We start from the raw sequence: 21,853 nt of genomic DNA on the forward strand, positions 1-21,853 counted from the left end.
ATCCGCCGGGAGACCCCTTCGGGAGGGTGTAGCGGTCCATAATGTTGGCCTGATGCGCGGTGCCACGCCGGGTAGACTTGGCCTTCAACCGATCCCCATCCTGCTTCGTGGCCATCGTCGTGTGGCTCGCGCCCTCACCAGCTACGCAGTGGAGAGCAAGCAATCAAGGCCAAGAGCCCTGGGGGACACCCCAGGACGGCAGAGCGGGCCACCGCAGGCAGGCAGGCAGGGTCTCCCAGCGAGGCCACCCCAACACAAAGAAGCGCCGTAATCCCACTTGCGATGAGGGCAGGGGGAGTCAAAAGCGAAAGTGAAAGTGCGGGGTACGCGACTCGCCAGGTCCAGCCCGCCGTTGTTGTTCACTTCGCCACTGGGTTACCCCCAAACTCGAATCCGGGGTCAGGAGGGAAGTAGGCCGCAAACTTCGGTCGGTGCTCACCCCGGCACCCGGGGTCCGATTCAAAAACGGAAAACGGGTACCACCTCGGCTCAGGCTCACCGATACAGTCCCCTCAACCGATTCAGGATGAAGGCAGGATAAATGTAGGAGGTTGCGGAGGTCCTCGGGAGCCTCGCACCTACGCGGCCATCTTGGTTGCGCGCTAGGCTCCTCCCCCCAACTACACTATTTTTAATGTTAGCACGCCATCTAGTGCAAGTCGATGTAAAGACTTGCGTTGTAATGTCCTGCGTTGTCAATGCACTCGCGTTGTAACAGTTTCGTTGTAATGGTAGTGCGTTGTAAAAGTTGCATTGTAAAGGTTGTTCCCCCTCCACTGTCGTTTCTCCGCTTCTCCAGCGAGTCCTGGAAGCAGAAAGCACCCAGGCGCCCCTAAGCCAATCAGCATTGTGATTGGTCTTAGTGCCGTGGTTTGGAGCTCAGACAGGGACTGGGAGCCTGGACATGTTCCCCACCAGGCTGTGCATTACAGCCTGGTGGGGAACATGCTAAGTGCTCATAACAGTTTGGCCGGCCCAAGACGACTGGCAGAGCAGTCATGCACACTCAGGTGCCGATTCCGATCCTGTAAAACCCGGGTACGATTCGTCGTACGGAGCGTATTCTCCATACGATTCGTACCCGGGAAATCCACCGTACAATCCAGCAAATACGATTCGTACAGAAATACCATTTCCGTACAAATCGTACAAAACACCGTACGGCTAAAAAATACCTACAAGTCTGAACCTGGACAGCGCGTACGCGACGTCCGTACGGAGTCAGGCAGCGTTTTACGGACCAGCAAGTACGATTCGTCCCTACGTCACTCCGCACAGCTATTTTTTTACGGCAGCCAAAAAAAGCCGGAAAACTGAGTCCGACGCGAAAACGGAGCCCCGGTACGCGACGGACAGCCATGGACCCCATCCTACGTGTCATCCCGGCCCTCTTAGCCTACGACCTGGTGCACCGAACCCGACGCACACGCCGCAGAAGGTGAGAACAACACCCAGGGGCCAAGGGGGGGTGAGGGGCAGGAAACATACCCCCTACCCAAATTAAAACCTACAATATTGAGGACATACATTACCTCAAGGGTCTGGTCACTCCGGGGGGCGTGTCCACCAATCCCTGCGTCACGCAACAACGGAAGTGGACGTGTACGCGTACCCCTACGGCAACACTACAATAGTGATATGCACCGTACTCACACATACATAGCGTGGGTACGGTCCGTAGCACTATATCAGTAGTGCCGTGGGGGTACGCGTGGTACGGACCGTACACACGCCCTCAGAGCTTGTGTACGGTCCGTATCACCATTGTAGTGGTGCCGTAGGGGTACGCATGGTACGGACCGTACACGCCCTCAGAGCGTGTGTACAGTCCGTAACACCATTTGAGTGGTGCCGTAGGGGTACGCGTGGTACGGACCGTACAAACGCCCTCAGAGCGTGTGTACGGTCCGTATCACCATTGTAGTGGTGCCGTAGGGGTACGCGTGGTACGGACAGTACACACGCCCTCAGAGCGTGTGTACGGTCCGTAACACCATTGTATTTGTGCTGTAGGGGTACGCGTGGTACGGACCGTACACACCCCATGAATGCGGGGGTACGGTCCGTATCACACGTACCCCTATGGCACCAGTACATTTGGGATACAAGGTGTACACACGCCACGAATGTTGACCTACGGCCTGGTGCAGCATATTACCTCTATATTGCTGTGTGTGTAGTGCACCAAGGGGGTGGGTGGCTGCATAGGATTCCCAGCAGTGGACAGACATGCGAGGGGTGGCTGCAGAGGACTCCCAGCGGTGGACAGAGACATGGGGGTGGGTGCATATCACTCCCAGCAGTGGACAGACATGTGAGGGGTGGGTGCAGAGGACTCCCAGCAGTGGCCTGCAATATGAGGGGTGGGTGCATATCACTCCCAGCAGTGGACAGACATGTGAGGGGTGGGTGCAGAGGAGTCCCAGCAGTGGACAGAGACACGGGGGTGGGTGCATAACACTCCCAGCAGTGGACTGACATGTGAGGGGTGGGTGCAGCGGACTCCCAGCAGTGGCCTGCAATATGAGGGGTGTGTGCATATCACTCCCAGCAGTGGACAGACATGTGAGGGGTGGGTGCAGAGGACTCCCAGCAGTGGCCTGCAATATGAGGGGTGGGTGCATATCACTCCCAGCAGTGGACAGACATGTGAGGGGTGGGTGCAGAGGACTCCCAGCAGTGGACACAGACATGGGGGTGGGGGCAGAGGGCTCCCAGCAGTGGCCTGCAATATGAGGGGTGGGTGCATATCACTCCCAGCAGTGGACATACATGTGAGGGGTGGGTGCAGAGGACTCCCAGCAGTGGACAGAGACATGGGGGTGGGTGCATATCACTCCCAACAGTGGACAGACATGTGAGGGGTGGGTGCAGAGGACTCCCAGCAGTGGACAGAGACATGGGGGGTGTACATCATTATCACATGACCACAACTCCATGGGTGTATGTACGCATCCCTAACTGTGGACAATGATGATAGTGCCATAACAACACATCACTGACAGCAGTGTCCCACTCCCAGGAGGATGGATGTCACTCCCCAACTGCATGACACACCATATGTGGGTGTGAGGAAAAATAACACATGCATACCCACCCCTGGCGGATGCAGCACAATACACACACTGAGATCATGCCACAAGACTGTATAGTCATGTCACTGCCTACTAAACTAAGAGAGCCAAAGGGAACACACACTGTCACGCACATCCCAGGACTGATAGGAATGTTCAGGTGCTGGGCCAGCCACCAAGATGTTGTCTCTCATGGAAGGACTAGGGTGGAGTTCCCACAGATACAATGCCCACAATTATGAGTTAGGTGCCCAAATACCCTGCAGAAAAAGTACCATATGTGTGCTAGGCGGGGAGTACACACATGCATAGTGCTGAAAAGGGAGAATTTCTCCATGAAGGCCTTTCGACATACTCGATACACAAGTACAGTGACTAGCAAGGATGGCACAGACAATGCAGCCGGAGACATTGCTGAGCAGGCATGGCCATAGTTGAAGAGATCCGTCACCAACAAAGGAAATGTAGACACAGGTCAGCACAACAATTGTGCAACTCTTTGCAGGGAAGATGTCAGGTGCCACAGAGGAAGGAACACTCCTTGGGACAATGTCTCAAAACCAAAATAACACACACTAGCAATGATTCTTTGCAGAGACCTTGTGATGGCACGCAGAAACCATGGTCCACCTCATGACCATCAGAGTCGAACATTTCTCAGAACCATAACACATTACCACAACACCAACTCCAGGATCCTCAGCACCAACATCAATACCTGGAATGCAATAGTGTGCAAAGTAAAAATAAAATGCTTTATTCAGCATAAAAAAAATAATAATGAAATGACACTATATACAAAGGCCAATGGCCAGTCCACAATAGAAGTCCTTGGGGGGACACATTGGCACGCGTCTCCCCTAGCTGGCCTGCACATTGGAACCCTCAGGTTCGTCGACCGGGGGGGGGGGGGCATCATGTGGGGAAGGACCAGACACCGCAGGGACAGGAGGGGGAAGGGCAGGTGTGGTGGGTGCAGGGGTGGACGTCTCCAATGCAGGGGGTGGGGCAGCGGCAAAGGTGGATGTGAGCACGTCGCTGCACACTGCTGCCAGGGCGTCCAGGGTAAGCCCTGCACCGGAAGAAACCCCAGGGCCAACGGAGGCGGGGGTGGCCGAGGGATGCGGTGCAGCGCTCATGGGGGAGGGGGTGGACGGGGGGGACTTGACTACCCTGCCCGGGGACTTCCTCGCCCGCTTGCGGGGTGGTGTCACAGTGGGGGTGATGCGCAGCTCATCGGTGTCAGTTTGGCAGGGGAGCCAAGGGGAGTGCTTTTGGAGGGACTGGGTTGTGAGGCCTGCGGACTCAAACTGTGGCTGCGTGTATGTCTTTTTGCCCCAGACCCAGTGGGTGTGCCTACATCCCCCTGAGTGTGCGTGACAGGAGGTGTGCGCTTGCCCTTACTTGGTGGTGTGCTGCCTGTGTCTGGTGGGGTGCGTGCTTGGGAATGTCTGGGTGTGCATGGGACAGGTATGGGAGAGGGAAGTGTGGATGGGGCTGGGGTAGGGGGGGACGAAGCGCTGCAGGAGACTCACTGCTGCCGTCAGTGAAGAGTCCATGAACCGCAGAAACCTGCGTTGTTCAGACATCGATGCTGACATGCCCTCCATGAACGACACCATCTGTGTTAGCAGTGTGGTGTGGCCATGGAGGACAGTCAGCACCGATGCCTGCCCAACCTGCAACTGCTGCAGTATGTCCACAGACTCTGCACTGAGGGCACCAGGGGTGACAGGGGCAGGGGGTGCGGTGCCTGTCCTGAAGGAGACATGGTGGTGCCCTGCATGGACAGAAGGGACCAGAGCAACTGGGAGGGCGGTGCTGGGAATGGAGGAGGCGGGGACAGATGTTGGGCTGCTGCCAGGTGTTGTAGCAGCCTCCGCCCCCTCGATGAGGTCAGCCTCGGACCCGTCTGCGTCGTAGTTGGAATCGCCACCAGACAGGTCCTCTGACTGACTCCCCTCGCCCTCTTGCCACTGGCTCCCGCAGACTCGCCAGCACTGGTGGCACTGGTGCTGGGTCCCTCATCCAGGTCCGTGCTGGTGTCTCCCTCGGTTTCCAATGATGATGCTGTGGGCAAGGTGAAGATACAGAAAAACATCAGTCACCTGTATACATCTGACACATGAGTACAAAAACAATAGGTCACAGTGCATATCAGGCAATGCATCATGAGTAACAGCTAGATTACTCCGCACATATGTAAGCCCTGTACTCCCCAGTTGGTAGACCCACCATGGCACTTGGACACAAGGAACAATAGGACACACCAGCCCAAAACTTGAATGAGAAAACTCTGAGGAGCTAGTGTCTGGGAACAGGTGAGCACAGCAATACAATGAAGTCATACTACCTCTTGTTTACCCTGAAAGAAACAGTAGTGGTGCACCCAAGGCAAAGTAACACACCTCAATACCAAAGGTGTCTCCACACTCAGAGACCTGTAAGTACTTTGGAACACAAAACGAAAAAAAGTTGGTCACTTGGGAATCACAATACTTGACACAATCGACATGGTCAGAATGTGGGAATGTGCCATTTTGTGAACAGAACACACATGTGCCTTCATAACAGATGGCTCCCAAGGAGTTGCACACAAAACTACATTTACCCAGTCATTGAAGAAGCTGGCAGCCTTCTTTAAAGAAGCCACTGTTAGAAAGAAATGTTGTTGCAGAAAGTACATATACATGGGCCCACGGAGGGCTTGATGACTTGACACTCGTAAGTTGGTATCACCAACAACCAAGGACTTACCCAATTTCCACAACACTGGGGGAACATGTATATGTATAATCTGAAAAGCAGTCTCATTAGAACAGTGCCTTCTTTAAAATTGTGCCAGCGTGTTCCCTGAAAGTGTAAAGGTGGTTTGGTGTGCACTTTCTTGGGAGACATCTGTCATGCAGGCACATTATTGTTCTTAACAACAAAACATCAAACTAAAGCATAGAAAACATGAAGACCTGTTGACAAGTGTTGTGAGTGCCAAGGTACAATACCTTGTGACTAACAACTTGAATTATGTCAGTTGTCACATGGCCCTCCGTTACCTGATGACACAGTTGCCAAAACATCTGATCCACTGCCTGTCATGTGGAGTGGCACACATGTCCAAACCCAGGACAAAGTATGAGCTAATAGGCCTGCTATTGTGTTGTAAAAAGGCATACCTGCACTGAGGAGACACCCCCATGGCAAGCCAGAATGTCCACACAGATGTCAGCATACAAAGACCAAACTATGTAGCATCTTGACCACACACTGGTGCAAAAAATGAATGAGCAGGAATCACGTATTTAAACAATTGACACATGCTGCAAAGCACAAACATTAAACCCTGCACAACATAACTGGGACACTGCACGTTGAGTCTCTGTCCAGCCAATTATCACACACAGGTCAGACCTGGCAAGGAGACATAAGGTCTGGCCATGTAGGCCTCGCCCGCACAAATCTCCCATACCTGAGACAATGTGATTGAGACAGATCAAGAAGTGACACCTCTTAATCAGGCTTTACTAAAATGTGCAGCAAGACTTCCCAAATGTACTCCACATCACCTCGTGAGGCTGCCAACACATATTTGTGACTAACAACCATCGACAGATAGTTGTGAATAGACACACAGGCACTGCCCAGTGTGAGTATGCACAAGCCAAATGGGGTCTCCCTGTCCAGTGGACACATGTAGCACACTTTGGATAAATACAAATGAGGCCAGGGAACAATGCCACAGAGGCAAACATATGCTGAACACACTGAGAATGGACACGGTGTTGGATGACACACATGATTATGAGGCAAGGGTGTCTCAGGGGACTGTAGTGGGCACACTACTCCTTGTTCCTGGAATGATCTGACTGTAACATGAGCAACCGTCCTGGCACTATGCATATCTCCCACTCATGCACATCATGTCTGAGGCCACAACATTGGTCATGCATGCTGCAAGGGTGTTCATTTGAAACCTCACACTCCCATGTTGAGACTCATCGTCAGTGCCAACAAATATGGACCCCCAACAGAGTGAACAGGACAGGGCACAGGCAAGGTAACAACACATGTCACAGACCACCCTCCTACATGATGCAGAAAGCAATGTGCACTTGGATCAACTGGCAGGCTAGATGACCATGTGCAATTGTGATTACACACAGACCAGGGGACACATGTCAAGCAGGGGAAGGGACGAATAAGAGCACCGGTTGACTTTGGGGAACAGAATATGCACTGCACATATAAACCCTGGCAGTGTATCCAGGCTACAGAGCACTTCCAAAAGCTGGGGACACACAACACAACAAACATACAGGTACCTACCCCCTCCTTGCTGCTGTCCCTCCTGTAACTGCCTATCCAGGTCAGGGAACACCACCGCCAGGACACGCATCATGTGGGTGGTCAGGTGTCGGCACCCGCCGTGGGGGCGTGGAGATGAGAGCCCTAGCTGGACCCGGGCGATCCGCCAGGTCCAGCACCGGATGTCCTGCCACCGTTTTCTGACTTGAGCTAGGCGCCGACTGCGACCCCCCACCACTCTCACGGTCCTGACAATCCGCTTCCAGGTCCCCCCCTTCTCGTAGGCAGTTACCTGTGAGGACGACAAAGTGAGACAACATCACTACACCTGCTCCATGTCACAGAGACACACATTTGAACATCGATGATATGTTGAACAGGGCATAGGATGCTGCCAAGGGATCCCATCTTACTCATATCGACATTGGCCTCTGTGGAAGCCCCAATGCACTACTTGGCATTGAAACTACACAGGTGGCAGGAGTGGTGCGACACACTCCCTGATCATGGCACACACTGTGCATCACATGCAACACCAGGCTGATGGACAGCACCTCAAAGCAGTTACATGCCCCAGCCCACTGACGCAACCTCAGCAAAGTACACAGACACACACAGGCACAGATCAATAACCTGCCATTGGCAACAGCGGATACATACCTCACTCTGCATATGTGCCTCTTGCCTGTGGGGTGTCACAGGTGTCGGGCTAGCTCAGCAAGTCAGACACACAGCACGGCTTACTTCTCACATCAGATGGGTAGAGCTGTTGCCTCCTCCATGCAGCTGTGGTACAACACTTCACATAGACACTCACCCACATGACAAGGAACCTTCACACACATCAATGTCCAGGAGGGCGTACACATCACTTGGACACTCTTACCACAGCTCCCCTCAACTCATACACATCTGTGGGTACAGTCACCTGTCACACCGGGGGGACCACTGAATCACCTCAGGACAATAGCCAAAAAATGCCACAAGGATCTGCCAGGCTGAATGTGTCAAGCACTATGCAGTGAATGTCACAGTAAGCCCAATGCAAGTGAGGAGTGCACACAGGAATTACTTCATGCCCTGCATGACAGACATAAGCCTTTCCCCCCCCTGGGACCCACTCTAAACCTCATTGCATGTCTGTCACACCTGGACACAATGCCAGAAGTGATAGCCACGAAAAAGGTGCACAGTCAAAGGTAGTGGGGTCAGCACTCACCTGCTCCCCTGGTCTCCCATACAGGCTGGGGTACTGTGAGAGGAGGACATTCAGCAAGGCCTCATTCTCCTCAAGTGTGAATGGCTGGGCCCTCTCCACAGTCCGCGACATGGTGCCAGAGGAAGCACAGACAGCAGCAGTGTGGTCGACAGGAAAGTTGTGCAGGCAAGTGCCCTCTCATGGGTTCTGGCTGACTTATATCTGTCTTGCTGGGGGCTTTCATTTACAGGAGTACAGAGTGATTGGTCAGACTCATTTGCATCCTACGTTTCCTCCAATCCCTTTAAACATACACCAATTACACAAATTTGCATGGTTCAAATTTTGAGCATCATAGCAAGGCAAACACCACTTTGCAACATTGTAATTTTTGGGCCAACTGACTTTTCAAGCCCACATGATGGCCACATTGCAATCTCTGTATCCATGACAACCAGCATGCATTTTGGGCCTAATACTTGTCCCCTATGTAATTTTTGATTAAAAAAAACATGTACGGTGCGTTTCACTTGTACCCGTACACGTACGGCACCACTACAATAGTTATACGGACCGTACACACGCTCTGAGAGCCTGTGTACGGTCCGTATCACTATAGTAGTGGTGCCGTAGGAGTAGGCGTGTGTGTGTACGGTCCGTAACACGCGTACTCCTACGGCACCACTACTATAGTGATACGGACCGTACATAAGCTCTGAGAGCGTGTGTATGGTCCGTACCACGCGTACTCCTACGGCACCACTATTATAGTGATACGGACCGTACACACGACGTGTGTATGGTCCGTAACACGCGTACTCCTACAGCACCACTACTATAGTGATACGGACCGTACACACGATGTGTGTACGGTCCGTACATCGCGTACTCCTACGGCACCACCACTATAGTGATACGGACCGTACATACGCTCTGAGAGCGTGTGTACGGTCCGTACCACGCGTACTCCTACGGCACCACTATTATAGTGATACGGACCGTACACACGACGTGTGTACGGTCCGTAACACGTGTACGCCTATGGCACCACTCCTATAGTGATACGGACCGTACATACTCTCTGAGAGCGTGTGTACGGTCCGTACCACGCGTACTCCTACGGCACCACTACAATAGTTATACGGACCGTACACACACTCTCAGAGCGTGTGTATGGTGCGTTTCACACGCTTACACTGGTGATAGGAGGCGCACACGAAAGGAATGGAGGTCTCCGACTCTCACAAGGCTGTACATCAAGTCATTGTCATTGCAGACTTTCATGTGCAGGGCCTAGGTGTGTCAGGCAGTGATATTGCACATGTCTCCTCATGTAGTTGCACAATTGATGTGTGATGACCTGTGTCATGTCATGTGTGATGGGGCACTATGTGGCACACTTCCCCTTCACACTTTGCACATGTGTGCCTGTAGTACAAACGTGTCAAGCACAGCATCACTGGTATGGCACAGTCACCACCACCCGCTACTGTCCCCTGATGCCAGGGACAGGGACACAAACAACTGACATTTCACAATCAGCGTGCCCTGATGTGACTATGTCATGTGTGTGTAATGTGTTCCCATGAGCTTGCTGTTACTGTTCCGTCAGCTTCATCTGCTGTTGCTGCATCCAACATGTGTCTGTGTGGAGATGGGCATGGCACACATCTACGCACACCATGCCACATGTGGATTCCCACGTAAGCAGGGTCTGTATGCATCGGACATGATATTTTCACATGAGGACATATCTGCGTCGTCTCAATGTCTGTGTTTTCTGTTTTCACGTGTACCCCTTCATCGCAATGTGTGTGATCTGTACATTTGACATTCCATGTGACCTGTGCGTCTAACTTGCCGTCAGCTGTCTGTATGAGATGACATCCTTTAAATGCAGCTATGTGGATGCATGTCACTCCTGTGATGTCTCTGGCTGTTCACTTCGTTTTAGGGCATGTCATGTAGACTTGCCAATCAACGGGTGTATCTGGCTTTTCGTAGGAGTTTCACCAAGCTAGCATACGTGTCCTGGATGTATTGCACACACCAGACTCTGTATTTAGCAGATGTGTAGTAGCAGTTGAGCATGTGCTCTGTTCATTGACATTGATGTTGTTATGCTCTCAATCTTCGTCATTCTTCACAATTTTCTGCAGGGCCAATGCCAGACTTGGGTGCCATGAGGGAACGTGCCTGCATCCGACGTTACAGATTCACTCAACAGTTGATTGAGGACTTGACCGCCAAGGTGGCACCACACCTCCAACCACGATACAGGTATCCCACTGCGCTGACCCCCAAGATGAAGGTGATGGCAGCCCTACATTTTTTTTGCCACAGGTACGTTTCAATTCACCATAGCTGATGTTGGTGGCATGTCACAGACAATGTTCAGCCGTGTCCTGCGTGATGTTTTGGCAGCCATGTTGGAGCACCTTGATGAATTCATCCATTTTCCGACTCCTGTGGAGTTGACAGGTGTCAAGGGTGATTTCTATGCCCTGGGAGGGATGCCCCATGTCATTGGGTCCATTTATGGGACACATGTGGCTTTGGTACCACCACAGGCACAGGAGGTAGCCTATATCAACTGTAAACATTACCACTCTATAAATGCCCTTGTGGTGTGTCTTGCTAACATGCTGATTTCCCATGTCTGTGCACGTTTTCCAGGGTCAGCACACGATGCCTACATCATGAGGCGTAGCAGGGTGCCACAAATGATGCTGCGGCTTCACAACGAACGAGCATGTCTTGTTGGTGGGTATACTCTGTTTGTCCTGTGTGTTGCGGTATCTCTGGCTCTTACGGCATCTCCTGACCCACTTATTTACATGATGTTTCCATGTAGGGGACTCTGGCTATCCCAACATGCCATGGCTGATGACGCCTCTCCGAAACCCAAGATCAGCTGCAGATCACTGGTACAACAATGCACACAGGCAGGCCAGGCCGATTCCGGTGCCTTCACAAGACAGGCGGGTCCCTCCCATATGCACCGGCGAAGGTCTGCAAAATCTTCCTCGTGTGCTGCATGCTGCACAACATGGCAGTGGAGAAGGCAGTGCCACTCATCCTGGAGCAGGATGAGCAGGAACATCCACCTGTGGAGGATGAAGGGCTTGGTCACGAGGCAAGTGAGGAGGAGGAGGAGGATATCCGGAGTCAGCTCATACGCAACTTCTTCTTATAATGGTGAATCACTGGGTCTGAGTGTGCACGCTTGTAGCCTTGGGTGGCATGTGTTGCAATGTGTGTGTCCAGCTGACTGTATGCTAAGTGACTTAGATGTGTGTTCTGATGTGTCACTCGAGTGATGATGTCATTCCACACATTCCACACATTTTAGCAGGGACACTTTCTTTTAAATTTGCATGGGGACAACATTGTCCCTGTTTAGTAAATGACCATGTATGCGGAGAAAAATCTTTTAGCTGACTTCTTGTGTGTCTGTCATTCCCAGGTTCTTGCGCATGTTGTCTGCTCGTGTCATCGTTGTCCTCCTGCTATTCCTCATGAGTATTGCAACGTGTGCTGAATCAGCGTTCCATGCACGGACATGGGGAAATTTCATTTTGGGTAAGGATTGCAGCAAGGCATTTTGGGGGTGGTACGTGTTTGGAATGTATGGGGACTGCTTCTGTGCATGTTGTGTTACCATGACTTCGTGACAGTCATCTGTAATGTTTTTTGGATTCTGATGAAGGCATCAATGTGTGTAAAAATTCCCTCTGAAACATACGGGATGCTACGGGTGGACATAGTGTGGGACATCCCCATGACGGGCTCAATGGGGAATTGCAGCCTCTCCGTGTGCAGCAGGAGGTGTCTGGCTCATCCCCTTAACTTGTGTGCCAGTTCATTTGGATGTACAACATCCGTGTTGTGAAGGGGGTGTCCAGCGTAGGTCCCACATGTTGAGTCAAATGACCTGTGAGTCTGTTCATATTGATGCATTTCCCTCAGTGTGAGCTTGACTAATAAAGGTGTTCCTCACCCTCCAAAGTGCCTCATCTCTGTCAAAGATTGTGCATATGAGTGTATGTGTAATTCGGCAACATGCATGCAGTTCTTCATGGATAATAATCTCTATTGTGCCTGAAGTCCATGGTTGTGTATGTATTTGGGCAGGTTGCTCCCACCAACGGGCCGTCAACGCCTGCTGAGGGTGTGTTTCCTGTGCGCAGCTCGGCCTTCTGTTTCCTGATCCTGTGTCAGTCATCTTTGGTGATTGTTCATCCATTTTCTCTGGGTGAGCCATCAGTAACCTGACACTCCTTCCTTTACATGCACCTGTTGCAGTTGTCCTTTCTGACATCCTTGTCTTTGTGTGCTACTTTTGGCCTAGTTTCCAGTACATGCCGCCTGCTGCTGCGGGCCCTGCGGCAAGGGCCCACCAAGTTCCCTGATTCTGCAACCCACACTCCTCCAAGATGCTCCTCCCTTCCTCCCACACCCATTCATTAGGCTGTCATCAGCTTGTCTGTGCCACTGTTGGGGCCAGGCGGTGCCAAAGGCAGGACCGTCAGCGCATGCAACGTGCACATTGCACAACCCTCATGTCCTTGCATGACCCACATCACACAAAAGTCTCATGTTGCAGCCACCCTCCAAGCAATGTTCAAGCGAAAATCAACCGCCTGCCCTCAGGCATACCCTAAGCGCACACACCACACCTTTGCATGCTGAGTGTGCAACTCCAACTGCCTACACAGCGCTGCCCCGCCTTCCAGGCCCTGTCACACCAACCAGGTCATGTCCCTCCTATTCCACACCGGCTCCGTCCAACAGCACGCCATTGGACTCTGTTACCTCCTCAACACAACAGGCCCACACATCACCATCATGACAGTGACCTGGATGAAAGCATCCTCAACACACAACTTCTTCATTGCCAACTCAGACGGATACAAGAGCACCCGCAGGGACGGCACTAACAATCCAGGAGGATGAATTGAAATCTATTCCCAAGTACGCACTCAGGGTCACAAATCCCGTTTGGCACAAACCCCCTGCAAACCCTCAGAGTAACACTCATCTACAGATCTCCAGGGCTACAGCCACAATTCCGCAAAGCCATCAACACGTCCATCGTCACGCACGCCCTCACATCCACAGGATACATGTGGCTGTGGGCCAGGAACTTCTGGCTGGATGAGAACAACAGTTGAATGAAGTGAAGTTACACTCCTTTACCAAACGCACAGCGTTGCGTGATTTTCACACATTTCTGTTTTGAGTTTCAAAATAATTATTCCAAGTAATCCAAAAATTGTTCATACATTTGTTTATCTTTATTCTTCTTGTCAAAACACACAAAAGATGCTGATGTTTTCAATATTTCTTCTCATGCAACAGATATGCCCATCCAGGCCTTTTTCTGCACACGCTAGAATCCATCAAATATCCTCAGTCATAAATGCTGTTATACCCAATGCATTTCAAGCCTTTAATGGCCCTTCGTTAGGGATTTACTACAAATAAAAGAACAGTGCCATTAGCTTGTATACTCTTAAAAATCTCTACATCTTCGAAAGCAATGTTAAACATGCAAGAAAATATTTCCATGTTTTGCAGCATCCATCATTGGTCCATCCACATTAGCATCCACGTCTCCGACGGGCAACACACTGCCACACACCCCGCTACCCATCCCCCAAAGATGCTTGATGTAAGTCAACACAGACATGCTGTGTGGGACACTGGAACCAACACCACCGCCACACCCTGCAACCTCACACACTGGATCAGCAACTGATCCAACAATCTAGCCACGTTGATGGACTTTCCTGTGACGCACATCAACAATTAAGCCACCTGGGACAAGGCAGACCTACTGGACTCATACACGTCTAGCAGGACTCTTGTGCACAGCTTGCAACACAAATAACCATCAGTGGCTTTACAACCCTGGAAAACGGCACACACATCCATCACCATTTCATCAGCAAGGACAATTGTAGATCCTTCAGATGGGGACGAGGCCAAAAAACAGCACGACATCAAAGAGCTCATCAACATCGTGAGTGCACTGACATCAGCTCTCGATCCAAAAGACACCCCACCCTTGCAAGGCTGAGCCAATCCCTTGCAACTTTCTACCACTGCAAGCTCATGGACATACACGCAAGCCTTGGCACACAGAGGCAGAACGCACTATTATACGCGTGACCAACCACCCTCAGGTTTAGCACTTCCATCATCAGCAGATACAACACCCGGCTCATGTGCAACATCCCCTGGGGATCTCCATTAGGACCCTTCCCACACAACATCTCAACCACATCATTCCCCATCCTTGTAGCCCCCGTCCAGCACGTCATGTATGTATCTTTGGAGTTAGCCACATTCCATGGTAGATAGAGGCATGCAGTGACCCAGGCCCTTCTTAGACAATGGACGGCAGGAACGCTGGCTCTCAAGGAACCTCAACGTGCTTCCCTAGCCAGCAAATGTCATCAGGAAGACAGTCAATGAGCAACTGACAAACTTCCTCCACGCAAAGAGCTGCAGGCAACCTTCACAAGACCGTCTTCCACAGTAATCACCCCACTGCAACCGTCATCATTGCCACCAACACCGACAACTTTGCCCTGCTCAACAATGGTGAGGCCACCCCCCTTGACCTCTCCACAGCATTATGCACGATGTGCTCACACACTGTCAGCTCACACATCTCCAACACTGGTATCCAGGGGATGGACCAGGATGAAATCACCAAGTGGCTCACCAGCAAGGCCATGGGAGTGGGACTCAAGCCTTCAGCATGTAGTACAGTGGCGTCATCTGGCACATGGCCCAGGGCTCATCTCTCAGCGTGTCATTCTTCAATGTGTCCATGACCCTCCTCTCCACCATCACATGCACACACAACCTCATCATCATCTTGTATGCCATTGACAGCCAGCTGCTCCTCACCCTCACCAAAGACACAGCCATTGCCAGTTCCAACCTTCAAGAAGGCATGAGGTCCGTTGATGAATGGCTGAACATCAGCCACCTGAGGCTGGACTTGTACAGGACTGAGGTAATCATCTGAGGATTGTCCCCTTACAGCTGGGTCAACTCCTTGTGTCCCACCCGCCAGGGCACTGCACCAGCACCCAGTGGCCACGCACACAAGATGGTGTGCATCATGGACTCGTCGCTCACAATTGCCATTCAACTTACCAGCATCTGTACCTCATGCTGCAACACCCTCCGCATGATGCACATGACCCACAGATAGATCCACTCCAAGGCAAGACAGACCGTCCCCCAGGTCCACGACACCAGCCGTGTCAACTACAGCCCCACCCTCTACGGAGCAAGTACAGCCAAACTCCCGGAAAACTTGTCCACATCCAGGGTGCATCTGCACACCTCAGCTTCAACATCCCGCACCCCAGCCACATCACCGTCCACCTGAGATAGCTGCAATGGATCACTGTCTGCTGCAGGATGACCTACACACTCCTCACCCACACTCAGGAGGCAGTCCACAACCCCAGACCCCAAACCAACCTTGGACGTCTGTCATCCAAGACCCCGTTGGGCCAACTCCGTGCATCCAACCTTGCCCTGGCCAACATTCTTCCCATCCACCGAACTCCAGAATGCAGGACATAGTTCTCCCACCTGGATAAACATACCTGGGACTCCCTCCCCGGGCACCTCCACATGAGCCATGACCTCTACACCTTAATTATGCTCTTCCAAATTGGTCTGTACGCACAGTATACCAAGCCCCCCCTCAGCAGCTTGGGCCATCACGGGTGAGTATTGTGCTCCATGTCTGTATTGGATGATACATTGTGACCCATGTGTGTCCTGTACCGGACTCAGATCCCAGGGTATGGATGGCTGGAGTTAGTTCAACACTCAGGCATAGTTTGACATTTCCCCACACATATGTTGTGGACTCATGCAAAATGACTGCAACATCTAATTAAAGAAATTTAGTTTTAGTCTCGGTGGGGGGCGTCTATTGTGGGTAAAAATAGGTGCTAAACAGTGTGCCTAGAATCCAAAGTTCACAGGGGGAGATGGGATCCTTTGCATTTGAAGTCATCAGAGTCCAGAACACAGTGTTTGTCATCATTGGTCAGACTGTGACCAGCAAGTCCATGTGGCAGAGAATGTCAGTGAATGAGGTGCTGCTGTTGCGCATGAAGGCCAGGTGCCAGGCCACGTGACCTGGGAGATGTGGATGGTCCGCTGCCTCTCACGGTCTTTTCCGTGGATGACCCACCTTCTTGGCGGGACCCTCAGATGCAGGCCTTGACGATGTTTGGGACGCTCCGTCGGACGAATCCTCCTCCTCCTCCCTCCCTGTGGCTGGTGTTGGTCTTCGCCTGGTGGCACAGGGAGGATTGCCCATGTTGTCGGCGATCCGACGGAGTGAACGGCTTATGTCCGTTTGCACCGCCAGAAGCTCAGCCAGTCTTGCCTCCATCCGTCCTTGGTGTTGTTGTTGACTGGCGTGTTGCTCGGCCTGCTGGTTCTTAATCTCTGTGAGGGTCTCCACTACCTGGCTGATGACCCTGGTGTCACGCCGGTATGCGTCCATGATGTTGCGTATGTGTGGCATACCGGTCCCTTCAGCTGGCTGGTCAGGTTCTCACCTCCGCCTGCCTCCACTCCCACCACCCCTGCCCACACGAGCCTGGCCTGCCGTTGTGGGCACATCGGGTCTACGGGACCCCTGAGGGATGGCAGTTGCGGGGTTGTCTGCCTCCTCCTAGGTGCCCGGTGAACCTTGTCCCTCCAGGTCAGACTGGCTCAGTTGTTCAGTGCGGGCAGGGCTCCTGGGTGTCTCCTGTGATGTGGCAGGAATGGGGTGGTGGTTGGCACAGATGTACCTGAGGCAGGTGCTGCAGGGGCTTGGACACCAGAGGGTCCAGGTGGGTTGGGGTCATCCGCGGAGTGTTGAGAGGCATCGCTGCCGATGGGATCAGGTTCCTCCCGAGCCTGGGACTGTGATTCTTCAGCCCCATTGTTGGGGGGAGATCCATGACGTTGCCCTGTGTGTGAGAGAGAGACAATGTTAATGCTGTTTCATGCAACATCCATGTTTCATACATATTCAAGTTGGCACAGTTCCTCCAGGTAGTTGTATGTGCCTAGCATTCCCCTTCCTGTTCACTTGTGGATGGGTATGTTGCGGGGGATAGATTGATATGTTCTCGTGAGTGTTTGACATGTAGATTTTTGGCTTGGATGCTTCTTTGGCTATGGATTGATCTTGTTGTGTCACATGTCCATTGTGAGAGTGGGTAAATCCATTGCCTGCCCTGGGGGTGTGTGCTTGTGTAAGGGGTGTGTGTGACAGGGCCTGCTGGTGGGTGTAGTGTGATTTGGCTGTGGGTCTCCCAGGTGATGTATCTGTCCCCTCATGGTGCATGCTGCCATGACAGTGAGTGTGAGTTCCTGTCCTAGATATCTGAGCTTGTGGTGTTGGTGTTTGAGTTTACATTGGTCACAGGAGGGCCTTGTGCTGGCTACAGCAGGGCCAAGTGTCAGCTACCTTGTCAGTACTTTGCCAGTCACTGTGCATTGAGCATGATGCATCGGTATGTACCTGGCCCATATGGGCTGAGGGCAATGGTGTCTGATTCCATTTCTATGTCGAATGTTTTGGGAGATCTGGGCATAGAAATGAACTTAAATTTGAACAGTGGGCTTAAGATTGCTTCACAGTTTGTGCCACGATTACCAGCAGATAACATGATCGATGCCTTCCACAGAGATGTGACAAAAGACCTATATGCTCTTGAAGATAAATTAAGGCATGCACACAAACACTACAGATATAATTTAACCAAATCTGAATACCTGTCCCTTAAAAAGCTATCGGCAAATACACAGGTAATAGTGAAAGAAGCAGACCAGGGTGGCAATATTGTTCTAATGCAACAGAATAACTATGATAAGGAAATCAGTAGACAATTATCAGACCACCGAGCTTATATTAAGTTACCAGCCAATCCCTTGAAAACCATAAACTCTTTGATTGAATCTAAACTTACGACATGGCAAGGACAGGGTCTAATTAGTGACGGAGAAGCTAGATATCTCTTTAACTCCACACCTAAAGCCCCATGTTTTTACATACTTCCAAAAGTACATAAGCCAGCGGTGTTTCCCCCGGGCAGACCAATAGTCTCTGGCCTGGGCTCCCCTACAGAACACATTTCGGAATACATTGATCACTTCTTACAACCCTTTGTATTGAACCTTCCATCTTATTTGAGGGACACGGGTGATCTGCTTAACAAATTGGAGGACACTGAGTGGCTACCTGACATGTCTTTTGCCACATTAGATGTGTGTGCTTTGTACACAAGTATCCCATGGGAAGCAGGCTTACGGGCCTTAAAAGACACTCTGTTTCAGAGAGATGCCACACTCTATGGACATACGATGATGCTTTTAGACATGACCAAACTGGTCTTAGAAAATAATGTGTTCGTTTATAGAGGGGAATGGTACCAACAAGCAATGGGAGTAGCCATGGGGTGTAAATTTTCACCTTCTATAGCAAACATTTACATGGGCATGTTTGAAAAGCAACATCTTTGGTTGAATGGTCCACCAGAACTTACTACACACATCATGTACTGGGGACGATACATTGATGATATCTTCATCATTTGGACAGGAAGCCAATCACAATTCACTTCTTTAACGGAATTTCTTAATGACAACAGTTTTAATCTTAAGTTCACCTCTAACTTTAGCACTACACATGCTGCTTTCTTAGATATCACACTGTATGTAAAAGACAACAAAATCATGTCCAGACTATACAGAAAGAAAACAGCATGCAACTCAGTCTTGCATGCTGACAGTGCACACCCTGTGGCCCAAATCAATGCCATTCCTCTTGGAGAAATGTTCCGTCTACGTAGGAACTGCAGTGAGGATGAGGTCTTTATGCAGGAATTACACCACCTACAGGAACGCTTTATACATAGGGGATATTCATCAAAGGTCCTAAAAACCGCTAAGAAGCGAGTCCTTTCCACACCTAGAGACTCACTCCTAAAAAAGAGTGAGAGCGTGGCAATTAAAAGACGCACCAATACCAAAGAAATAGGTCTCATTACTGATTTTCATGTAGAGAGTGAGGCAATTTACAAGATAATGTCGAAGCATTGGCATTTGCTATTACTTGACAAATCAGTGGAAAAATGCCTAACTGGCAAACCTAAGATTTTACATAGGAGGAACAAAACTTTGAGGGACATATTATGTAGAAGCTATCTCCCACCGATGCCCAAGACGCTTTCCTGGTTACCTTCCAAACCTAAAGGATTCTATAGATGTACACATTGTAACATGTGCCCCTTGGCGATGAATGGTATTAAGGAATTCAGTTATAACACCTCCACTGTTCACTATATCAAAGATTTCATGAACTGTGATTCAAAATACATAGTCTACTGTATACAATGTACCTGTAACCAAATTTACATTGGCAGCACCATCCGTACGCTTAAAGAGAGGATTCAGGAACATATGAGGGCTATTCGGAAAAATGATCAGAGCTATCCTCTGGCAGTACACTTTAACACCATGCACTCAGATAACTCACTCCTTAATATCAGATTTCACGGAATTACCCAGGCATACAATCACCCCAGGGGGGGTGATCGGACACTGATCCTCAGAAAGCTGGAGGCGCAATGGATTATTCGCCTACGGGCCGTAGAACAGGGCATCAATTTTGATAAGGAGCTACAAGTCTTTCTTAAAGATTAGATGTCCTTACACCGAATGTATCTATACATGAACTTGTTAGGGCTTGTGAGATGTTAATTGGAAATGATATGGAATACATTGTGTATATTAACCCTCACAGATCTTCCTTTGTCTATGCCTAATTTCTTTTACGATTTTCCCCTGTCTTTTTCTTTTGTTTACCGATTCTATATGGCATTTTATTTCTTTTTCCACTGGTTCCTTTGCAACTTATTTTGGAATGGATAGATAGGCTCTTTTAAGGGCTGAGAGAGAACAAACTGTGCCCTTGTGGACTAGATTACAACCGAAGTTTTATTTTATAGGAAGGGTGACATTAGGACACTTTGATATCTCATTTACCCTCCCCAGCCTGAACGCACAGGAGGGGGCTTCCAACATATTTCTAGCAACCACTCACCGTATTGACTGTTAGTGGTCTGCCTAGATATTTAACATATAGCCATCCCCTCTTCTGCTAAATTTTCCACTCCAATATGGCGGATATTTTTGCACGAAACTGAGTCCTGTTTTTCTGAATCCCGGAACAGGAATTCTACCTTAGACATGGAGTCCTTTTACTCTCTATATCCCAGTATACTAATAGAGGTGACGGTACCGTCAGAGACCGCCTTTACGGATGCCGCCTGCATGACTTGCTGAACTATTGTAGTGTACTTCTAGTAAGTGAACATGGGAGAGACCGCGCTTACTGTTGATAATTGAGATTAGTTTCGGGTTGGACTTTATTTCTGTCTTGGAATAGCGCCACAATGTACTTAACATGTATTACCGTTTTTTCATGCAGGCACCTACCATAAGTAAGATCAATGTTTTTTGTCTTGGTCTACCAGGATTATTTTGGGTTATTGGAACTTGCGATACTTCACGGTTGCCTCAACATGTGCGCTCGGGCGTTTTACTACGTTAAGTAACCTGACCTGTTGCTTACTTGTGACTTTTTGTCTTCAGTACTCGGTGACATTGGGTCTTTTGTCTTATAGGTGTATCTTTTACTTCATGGGAGGTAATAAGTGTTTTTTTTCCCTCCAAATACCGTCCATACCGTATACTTGGTATTGTTCGAATAGCGCGACTTCGAAGTTTGGACACCCACCCTACCACGTTTGAACATAATTTCCCTGTGGGTAAGAACGGATATGCTAACCTAATGCGTTTGATGTTACTTGTTCACATACTTTGGTGCCCAGGTAATTACTGGTTCTCCTTGGCTCTTGTGTTCAGGTCCTCTTTGAGACTCTCGAGTTCACTTTTATTACGCATACTATTACGCAGGAGGGGTCCTGGAAATGAGCTGACTATAGTAAGTTTCATCGTATACGATACAACTGACCTTTTCTAAGCGCGTACTATTGGCTATCCCTTCAAATACGTTGAGTGTAAACTTTGCTTGATAGACAAGAGTCAGCAATAGACACAAATCGTTTCTTACGTTTGCCCCTTTTCTTGTTAGGCGTTTGCTTGGATCACTTCAGAATCCCGCTAATTATTCCCACCAGGGCCCGGATTTTCATACCTTGGACGTTTGGGTCCA

The sequence above is a fragment of the Triturus cristatus genome, chromosome 11 (genome assembly GCF_964204655.1).
Source record: "Triturus cristatus chromosome 11, aTriCri1.1, whole genome shotgun sequence".
NCBI classification, from domain to species: Eukaryota; Metazoa; Chordata; class Amphibia; order Caudata; family Salamandridae; genus Triturus; species Triturus cristatus.